Source organism: Wasmannia auropunctata, unplaced genomic scaffold, assembly GCF_000956235.1.
Source record: "Wasmannia auropunctata unplaced genomic scaffold, wasmannia.A_1.0 LD335980.1, whole genome shotgun sequence".
In the NCBI taxonomy this organism is placed as follows: domain Eukaryota; kingdom Metazoa; phylum Arthropoda; class Insecta; order Hymenoptera; family Formicidae; genus Wasmannia; species Wasmannia auropunctata.
Window position 1 is genome coordinate 119,599 of NW_012026910.1, and position 8,271 is coordinate 127,869.

The 8,271-nt window shown below is 41.0% G+C and overlaps 1 protein-coding gene across 6 annotated transcripts in view; it reads right to left on the reverse strand.

Annotated features, from left to right (window-relative positions):
• Positions 1-8,271, reverse strand: part of LOC105454606 (spectrin beta chain) — a 32,471-nt gene that overhangs the window by 22,055 nt on the left and 2,145 nt on the right. The gene's annotated exons all lie outside the window — the stretch shown is intronic.

The window sequence follows — 8,271 nt, forward strand, 5'->3', positions numbered from 1 at the left end:
TTAACATGCCAGTGATAAAAAAAGATTTTTAATTTGACTGATTAAACAAGTGCGTTTGGCAGAAAACTCTAATTATTAACTGCCATTATTACTGTTTCGTGCTGTTTAATTCTTAAGACGGGAATAATACCTTAATGCCTTACATTAATTGTTCGGAGCTAAAAGTAACTTGCACTACGTGACTTCGAATTCATTCCTACCGCGACTACGAAGTATACGAAAATAACACACACACATATATATATTCGCAAAGCATCCTTTTTACTTTAATTGCGTTTATATATAATTCCAATAAATTTTTGCACACCGTGATCTGCGAGCAAAGATACGAATTCGCAGATTTGAACATATATCGGATATCTGAAGATGATCCAATTAACTAGATATATAATTACGGGTTTTGATTCGGACAGAAATAAAAAAAAAATTTTAAATGTGGATGCTCTAGAAAGTAACTGCCCGTTTTTAGCGATTAAAATTAACGGGGCGAAATCTAGAGGAACCGCGCGCGCGAGGTGAACGACCTTACGATGACCCGATTTGCTCTTTCCTCAGCCGGGACACAGGAGAATCGTCGTTGTCGTCGGTGATAAAGATTTCGACTTGATTTTACAGCGGAATAAAGTCAAAACTATTGGTATGCGTCGCGACTAACAAAATGTGTACTCGTGTCCAGAATAATCCCGCGGACGATCGTGGCATTCCGTCGCGTGTCATCAAGGGCCCGCTGGGAAGCTTCGCTGAATCACCGAACCCTCCGTTGTGCTCTTATTGAAGATCCGTTATTGGACAAAAGAATCCGCCGCTTTGGACGTTATAAATATCCGCGAACGCTACAGATACAAACGCTCGCGATAGAAATTCCGCATTCCGCGTACTTTGGCTAGCGGTCGATGCGTCTCTGCGAATTAATTTATTAATTGCGAATAAAGTGCCTTCTGTGCCGGCTAATTAATCATCTTCCCGATTAGTTCGAGTGTATTTTGATATACGTTAATTGAACGCTTTAAATTAAATCAGTGAAATTCGATAGAAATAAATAAAGACTCAACAGCAAAAATTAAATAATGAATATTCAGGAGAGAGATTAACAATCCTTGCAAAAAGTGAAACGGTTTGAAAGCAGTTTTTGGTCGCTTAATTAGACGCTGTGCCTTCCACGTATGACAGATTATTATAAATAGCACACGATTGTTGCATTAGACGAATAATATTAACGAGGGGGATTGCGTACTGCCAAAGGCATTCAGCATGGCGCTCGCCAGGCGGCTGATAAATAATGTAACATCTCAAGTGACATACGCGCCGCGCCATAATCCACGTTCCATTCACATCCCGAGAGATCGTCTCTCGATCTTCCAACATCCAAAGATTTTTCACGTCCGATTAAATTACAATTCGCCGCGGGTTTTGAGGCGCGAGGAGTTCAGACGTTTGCAGTTGTTCGCAGAAATCTGAGAAAATCTCCGCAAGCAACGCACAGCTGCATTACGTAACGGACTAAGCCCGCGCGCGACTTTTCCTGGGACGCGGCACAGGAAGCACGCGATTATTCACGGTACCAATGAAATCTGCCATAAAATGGAGCAGCGAATTAGATCGGATCGCGGATATATCGTCCTCGAGGCACAATTCCTGTCAGTGGCACCACAGGGGACTTGCGGCCGACACGTCGGCGATTTTCCAGCAATCCGTACGTATATACGTACCGCTCGCTCGTGCCGACAAGCGAGCAACAAATCATGTTACGTCAGTAAGTTCCAACTGATTTAAGGAAATCGATCTTTAAACGTCTCTTTAAACACAATGTCATAAAACGGCAATTGAGGTACTTGGTACTCGACCGCGTATTCATTAGCGCAAATTGCTCGATGCAGAGAAACAAGCTAGTTAAGGTCGAACTAATTAGTAACGCTCTCGGTTTGAAATTGCTCGCGACTTTTCGATTGCGAAATTACGCTTCTGTCGGTATCTATACGCGTAAGGATTGTCAATTTTTTAAATCCAAATTGCTACTTTTTACCAGAAAACTTTAGAGTTTACGAGGGGAAAAATAATAAAACAAAATAGAAAGTATAGTAATTTAAGGTAGATTAAATGTACATCAACAGTTGAGTTCTTTATACGTGCCAATTGATGGAAATGAATTACGTGAAAGAAATCTTTCAACTGTCGTATTTCGCATTACCGCTTGTGCGGTAAGATAATTTTGTCTTGTAACGTGATAATTATAATAAAGTAAAGCAATTTCAAGAGGCCGGACTCGATTCTTGATGGTTTAACACTCTGCTGAGACAGATTTCGCTCGCAATGTACTAATAAGATGTCAAAGATTTAATAATTTGATATATCCGCATGTGATAATTTATATTGCCATGCGAATTACACGAAAACGCCATTTCATCTGGAATTATGCGAAGAGATGTCGGAGCTGGAAGTCCCTATTTCTAGACGGAGAGCCGACAGTTGTTACTGTACACGGGGCTACGTCACATCCGCATTTGCGCTAATCTGCCCGTCGGACAACTTGCTCGAAACGTTTTAAATACGTGGACGGAACGTCGCTTTAGCTCCACGGTATTCATTATGCGAGTTGTGGATGTTATGAATGTTGTTATCAACATTCTTAACAAGAAGAAATAGAATCTTCGCGGCACAAACTCCGTAATCCGTCCGATGGTTCCGGCGTGCATCGGGATACGTCCAATCAGCAACAAAAGATTTCATAACGGTATCTCGATCGACGTTTCAACATTATTACCGGACAATCGAAACTGTAAAACGCCTGGCGCGATTGCGCAATCCCAGGAAGTGAAAATGACGTGCTCGTGAAGGTGAGAAGGTACAGTTAGGCTGATGCCGGTGATGATGATTTACTATGTGCGTCAACGCACCCGCAACAAACTAAATCTCTGCACGATAATGATTTGTATATGCAAAAACAGTAATTAATCTTGTTTAATGCTTAACGAGTTCTGCGTAGGTATAATTATAGCGGCAAGAAGGAAAGAAAGATTTTTTTTTACTATCTGTTTGCATGCTTGAGACTTGGAAAAATTACTTTAACATTCTCTTATATACAAAATTTTTTCTTAAATTTAAATAATAAAGAACTCATTCTTAAAATTTCGTTCTAAACAGTTACAAATGTAATTAACATTATTCATTCAGTACAATTCACAATTTATATCACAAATTTGTAAATATGAACAACGATTAACGATTTGTTGTAATTAACTGGAATAAAACTTTAAGATCTCTCTTAAAATAAGAAACGCCGCTGTATCAATAGCTCTCTCTCTTAAGAAAATAGAAATCTTTTCACGCATTAAGCTTCAAGCACGCAATAAGAAATGTATCTTCCCATATTCGCACCGTCCCCTTTACGCGAGATATACTCAATAAAACGCAGTGGCGCGTTGGAATTGACAATCCGTAGCTCAATCTCTCCCTCGTAGGGTATGGATATGCGGGACGCGCGTCATCGATTATCTAACAATTCGCGTTTACGTTCGCATGTAGCGTGTCGTCTCGCGAACGAGGCTGCGGCGGTAATCTGGATGCGGTAATCGGGAAACTAGGTTGCGTCGAGCCCCCTTTCCGTAAACGGAAGCGCGCGGCTTATTAAAGTAATCGATACCAAAGACAGGTATCTCTCCCTCTCGAGTTGACAGAGCGGACACGCTCTTCCTTCTTCTCTTCCTCCTCTCCCCCCACCCTTTCGCGTCTATAAAAAGAAAGATAGGACGAGTGCACGCACGTACGTACGTACGTATGCACGCACACACGACGAGGAAGAAGTGTAACCAGGTTTACATCGCGAGTTTAACGCGATCTCCGAGGCGTCGTCGTTGTCGTCGCGGCATTTTCCGCTCTGAAAGTAAAGCGAGAGAGATTGAATTATTCGCGTTCGATAATTTTCCTCGAAAGCGCAGTTACGCCTCGCGGGATCGACCGTGTAGTGTAAACAAGAGAAGAAAGCATCGATCGCGGACGAGATCACCGTGAAAGAAAAAAAAAAAGAATTGCCTTAACTTTCTCGCCAGTATATTCACACCGTGATCGTGATATAACGACGATAATATTTTTACTTATAACCAGTATTATATATTTTTTTAATTTTAATCAGTACTTTTGTTACGTAAAAATTCATAAAAATTCATATCTCGTTATTCATTCATTACATATTATTCTCATTTTCTTATTATAAACATCAAAGAAACGAATCCGTAAGTTAATAGGAATTCACACATTGCTTCTTGATATTTTTCCTAAAGTGCGTGAATTTTTTATATAAAAAAAAAAAAATGTGTTTCAGTGGTACTCGGAAATGATTCGTGGAACAAAGAAATAAAAAAAATCGCTCCCTTTAATTGATCCCCAAGGCATGTGTGTAGAGTATTATTCATTGGGTTCGCATCACGCAACTCGCTTCTTCACGCGGTACACGTATATACATATATATATTTCATATAGGATCCAGAAGGGTATCTAACGTTGGGATCACGTCCGACCTCGCTGTAATACTCGTTAACATTAATGTATCGCGTTGCCTTGATCTCTTTCATTCGTGTTCCGCAACAACTAAATCGCGCAAATCATTTTGTGCTTCTATATTTTCAATGACTCGCCCCCGCGAGAGACGCGATATCGTAGGAGTAAAGAGTTCAACCGCCTATAATTAGCGGCCTAATTACGCACCGGCACCAATTGAGTTACTTGCTCTTATTCGGGAAGATGCACCACCATTGCGTCTAACACTGCGCAAGACGCAGCGAACTTCTCGGAAACTTCGGCTAAATATAATATTTGTATGGCCTGCCACTTTCGGGTGCCCCCGTATATATTTCTATATCACTTATAGGTATTCGCCTCGAGAAAACGTTTATCCGAGTCGGTTTCTCGGGAAGCGTGACATTTTCTACTCATGTTATGCGAATCGTCGAATCGAGAGAGCTTTCTCAGTTTTGTATATTTTAGTGTTGATGCGCCTGATATCTGGCGCGCGTACTCAACGTAGCGGGAATTCGAATTGGAGATCAGTTTACCATACGTCTTAAACGTCATAACTACATCTCTGTGAAGTAAATTCGCGAATTGATCGTGTAATTCCTAGTCTTCGTATCCAGTGATCGAGTTTCAATATTTGGCAAGGAGATAAGATCTTAACGTACCGATTAGAAGTACAAACAGAAATATCTGGATTCGTAATCGATACGCGAGCAAGGGCAAAAGAGCGAACGAGACAATAATTTTCGATTATGTGCACGGACGATAATATTATTACGAAAGATATACTGAACCGAAAATATATGTTATATGTATAAGAATGAGCCATCTTTCGCTTTTTGGAAAATCTGATTTTTTTTAATTCTTCGTATAATACAGCAAAGTTAACATCAATAAAAAGAAGAAAAATAGAACATGTCAATTTTGCAAAAAAAAATTCTCTCTCGACGTATCAATCACAGTTAAAAATAAAGTACATGCTCGATTCGTATTGCACGTCATCGATAACGGGCAAAATGAACGAGAAGAAAAGAATAAAACAGGAAATTCGGATTACGTGTCGCTCGACCGACGTGCAAGTGTCACGGTGAAGTAACTTTCGCTCAACCGTGAACAGGCGCGTTATTATGTGAACCTCTCAGAAGCCAAACCGATCAACTCCTTTTCAACACAGTGCAAAACGTTCTATATTTGTGTTAAAATCGGCCTTTATTAAAATTTTTGTGTTGAATTTTTAATATAGTCGAATTAACGTAACACAATCACAACGTGATTGTGTTATTTTGTGTTAAATTGATACTCAATGTTTCTTAGCGTTAAAATAACACAATTTATAGAGAAACAAATAAAACTAATGTAATGTAACGTAATTTCAAAATAAATGAAAAAATATACACGTGTTACTTTAACATATTATAAATTTTAATTTACTGAAAAAATATGCTTCCACAATTTATTTCCACATTCTGTCAATTTATTTCCAATTTCTGTCAAAGTTTATGATTTTTGTATTAATTTCTAACATATAACATATTTATGTTACTTTCTATTCTAACATATCTTTCATCTTGTGTTGAATGGATCGCTTGGGACATGTAAAATGTGTCAAGTTTATCATAAACTTTCCAATTATCTACGTAAAAGGTGAAAGAAATTGCCGAAGTCATAAATTGTATCTTAAAATTATGTTTTGGTACTAAAATTCAAAAATTTGAAAAAGTATAGTTTGGCTTCCAGGTTGGCTTCCAAGAGAGTTAAGAGTAGAGCTCGTATCTAGAAAAGCGCGCATTCCGCCGATTATATCCCCGCCAGATAATAACCGTACGCACAAGGTAACCGCTGAGGTAAGCGCAAATATGTTACAGGACTTGAGCATGTAATTATTGTCATTCGCACCATACAACCTTCGCGTTTTAACTTAACTTGTACGTACCGTCAGTCGTATATGATTCCCAGCTCGGTCGAGAGAGAATCGACTTTGAGCATCTTAAGATAAATATATAATATTCATCATGCGAGCGATGCAAGGCCGTAATTCCTTTTTTTTTTTACCGACAAAGTATGTACTACGTACATACAAGAATCAAACGTCATATCAAAGCGCTACACGTTTCTCTCACGGCCAATTTGAAGAGATTTCACAGAAATGTTCTATCATTTTGATAACGATATTAATTATCAACGACTTTCTAATCGCAATTAAGTTAATTGTTTAACGTCAAATATACACAGTTCTTAAATAAAAATTGCGCAATACGACTATACTCTGAAATATCGGAATATCGACGCCAATACCAAAAAGTGTTCGGACGAATCAAAACCACCAATTCTGGAAATCGATTCGATAAAAATCGCAATTCTTTCAGTCAAGTTTAAATGCCTCGAACTAGAAAAGAGCAATCCCGAGCATCGACTTCTGAGCTAAAGATCGCATACCGCGATTATCTATATACGGAATATATTAAATTACCCAGGATGCTAAAAGTATCACGACTGGGAGCGTGTTAAAAACGACGATAACAACACGTATTAAGTCTTCAGTACGACACGAACTACCAAACCATTAATTTATTAATATATGCCGGAGACACGTATGCGCACCGCTGGCATACGCCATGACGTAACTGTAAACACAGCACGCTCGGTTGAATTGATCGAATCACTTGTGTGATCGAGGGCGTCGGCGGGACACATTACTTTGAATCGACAGTCAAAGGTCAGTGATATATGACGGATTATCGATTTATTCGCGGCCAGATCAGCTCCGCGAAGGGGTACCGCAATCGGCTGATTCGACTGGCGAAAGATACTTTAGACTCTCTAGAAAAATTCTCTAAATAAATGTCTACTCTGCCCGACGCGCTCTCATCTCTTTCTCACGCAAATAGACAGGTAAACAGACACGGAATCACACACATGTTTCTAAAATTAACCGCGCACGGTAAGCGGTATACGCGACACTCGAGACTGCAGTTTCCCAAGAAAGAAAAAATTAGCGTTACTTCCGCGAAAAATTAACGACCGTTATGCGCATTGGGAGGGACAGGGAAGAGAGAGGGAGAGAGAAAACCGAAACGGAAGTCCTATTTTCCGGGGTTATTCCCCTTCCCGTCTGTTTCGCATACGGCCGGAGAGGAGGTCGATTGTATACACCGTGTATCGAACGGACTCGCGTCCGCGACGCTGTTTCGCCGACCTTAACATTTCGCGGCAGCACGACCGCTTCGATTCGCGCGATTAGGGTGACTCAGCTCTGGATTCGGCGCCGGTGACGAAACCGCTCGCGATTCACGAAGAGAGCGGCCGCCGGCTCTCCGATCGGCATGACACGACCGGCGGAGAGGGATTGTGCGAGCGAGCGCGGTATCGAAGGCGCGACGGAGAGAAGAAATGACGTGCGAATAACGTGCACGAGGAATGTGTATAAAATAATGTAGAAGATATAAAAGAGGAACGCGCCGAGGAACGCGCGGGTTTAAACTTTCTCGAGGGGAGCCCTCGGTCTCTCGCGCGCGCGCGAGATAGGAATTCGTGTTCTGCCTTCCCCTGACAGATTAACGTTGTTGCGTGTACTCCCGAAATAGCGCATGCCGCGTAAACGACACGGCGAGTGCGTACGCTTCTTCCTCCACTCGGCGTGCATCCGCGAGCAAACGAGCGCGCACGCACGCACGCACTCACTTCCGTCGAGCACGATGCGGCAGAAGAGCTGGACGCGAAATCGACGCGAAACCTGGACGCGGAAGCCGGTCGTAAAACTCG